The sequence below is a fragment of the Branchiostoma floridae genome, chromosome 16 (assembly GCF_000003815.2).
Source record: "Branchiostoma floridae strain S238N-H82 chromosome 16, Bfl_VNyyK, whole genome shotgun sequence".
NCBI lineage: Eukaryota > Metazoa > Chordata > Leptocardii > Amphioxiformes > Branchiostomatidae > Branchiostoma > Branchiostoma floridae.
This window is the reverse complement of record NC_049994.1, coordinates 15,153,492-15,156,004: the sequence shown is the minus strand read 5'-3', so window position 1 is coordinate 15,156,004 and position 2,513 is coordinate 15,153,492.

The window sequence follows — 2,513 nt, the reverse complement described above, 5'->3', positions numbered from 1 at the left end:
TGAAGTTTCCGTTGTCAAAATAATAAGTGTCTACGATGTTTCAATTAAAACGTAGGCGAAAGAGGCCTTATGGACGTTAAGTATTTACATGTTTAAGTGTCTATTTGTATGTTTATTTAGCTTTACAACAGTTGTGTAAGGGTAGACATATAAGGGTGACTATATCACCTTTTGAAGATGACAACTCGGAAACCAGACTGTAAGGCTTGATACAATAACACCGAGAAGGACTCCTACTCTTTTCGACAAGTGTGGCAGGTTCTTTAACGTGCTCAAGCAAAGGTGAGGTTCTTCCAAACACGGTACCTTTATGTAAAGTCCTCTCCGAGGGACGACCCTAACCGAAGCTAGGTACTCATTAGTGAGTAAAGGCGTGTAAAGTGCCTTTCTCAAGGGCATAACATCAGGGAACATCGATATACTACACGATCGCATACAGTGATCGATTGTTGGTATTGTGTGTAAGGTGAGGTTCTCCCAAACACGGTACCTCCAGCTCTATGTAAAGTCCTCTCCGAGGGACAGCTAGGTACTTATTTACCTAGTGAGGAAAGTCGTGTAAAGTGCCTTTCCCAAGGGCATAACATCGAGGCACATCAGTGGTTTTGAACCGGGGACCTACGGGGTTTCGGCCTAATACCGATTGCGCCACACGATCGTATACAGTGATCGTTTGTTGGTATTGTGTGACAAAGACAAAGATAATGATTCAGTATTTACTCTCTCCCTTGATCCCAGGGTAGTGGGATGAAGACCAGCAGCACTGACGGCTACTCCTCTCTACAACGTAGCATGGAAGCTGTGGCAAAGGGACAGAGTTGTCTACAATGCACTGGAGAAACAGACTGGTTTCCGCGTGTGTGTGCGCGCATGGCATTTTGGCAAGAACTTCAAAGACTTTATGAGAAAAACAGAGTTTTACATGATGGTTTGATGGTAATACTCAGTTTTCTCACATCAATTTCTATGTTTTGCATTTATTTCGCACAAGCCTTTCCTAATGTGGGTACAATTAATAATCTTTGACTATGCACAGATTTGACTCAAAGGAGATCATTCTACTTGTGATCATTTATTTCAATGTCACATATTAAGATACTGTTTCAGTACTTGTTGGTGTATAGAGTACACTGCATTCTAATGTTTTCAGTACATGCCCTAAATCATATCTCCATATCATCTTGTGTATATATCTTGATACATCTACCATCAACCATTCACACATCAAAATCTTGACCTCTCTTCTGAATTAGAATCTTTTTGTAGCTTTGATCTTGTTTGTGAGTTTAAGATGAAGAGTGTATAATGTACACTTGTACCATTTTGTGTGCACATACTCTCACTGGTAGTCACATTGTGAGTTTTTATGGTTAAATAAAGGCACAACAACAATTTTGTGACATTTTTATGCTAAAGCATACGAGTCATAAAGCTGCACAAAATATGTACTGTAAACACATTTAAGTTCGCGGGGATTTAAGTTCGCGGTACCGGGAAAAATGACTGTTCGCGGTGGTTAATTTTTAAGTTCGCGGTAGCACCATGCACTGTAGTCTCTTACTACCATGGAAAAATGTTCGCGGTGGTTTTAAGTTCGCGTCAAAGTGGTCAGCGCGAAAACCGCGAACATAAAACCAGCGCGAACATTTCTGCATTTACACAATACAATAGGGAAGTGTACTGTGAAAATTATTTAGTCTAAAATACTGCAATGTCAAAGCACCAGAACTGTCCCTAAAAAGACTTATCTCCTACAAAAATTTATGCCATAGGGTCACAACGTAACAAAATGTACAGGAATAATTAATTTACAAAAAAATAAAATCCATTCACTAATTGTAAGATTTTGCTTTCAACTGCATTTCTTTATGAGCATGCATGTCTGAATTATGATTGTTATTTTGATTGTAAGAATGGAAACATTGTCCTTTCTGCGCGTTTCAGGGCAATGACCACTTATACGCAGCCGCAGAAGGCCCAGTTTGAGTCCAGACAGCATTTTAGCCTATTCCAGACTTGTAGCAGCCCTTTTCATGGAAAATGTGAGAGAAATTTCATATTGATGAAGCAGTTCAGGGTGCAGACTTTCAGATTTTGGTCCATTTTGTCGGCCTGTGCAGACCCCTACTATGAAGTGGTCAGTCCCTAACTTGATGTCATCAGAATCCAAGATGTTTGAAAGCAGCGGTGAAACCCGCTGGTCAGCAGAACACAGTATTAATGAGCGAACCCCGGCCGGGGTCTATGACGCGGTTAGATAAAGTAGTACGTATAAAACTGTTGAAGGAGCGGTTTTGATAAACCAACTCTAACCAACCATACAGCTAGCTACATTTATGCAATTACCAAGAAGCGAGAGGAAGCCCAATGTCATAGAATAGATTAGACGCACATCTGCATATATAGATGTGTATGATTGTTTCTATTGTTACATATATGTGATTCTTACCGTGTGACCTGTACTTAACCCAGTGGGGCAAAAATGTGCAATAAAGGTCTTCATTCAATTCAAT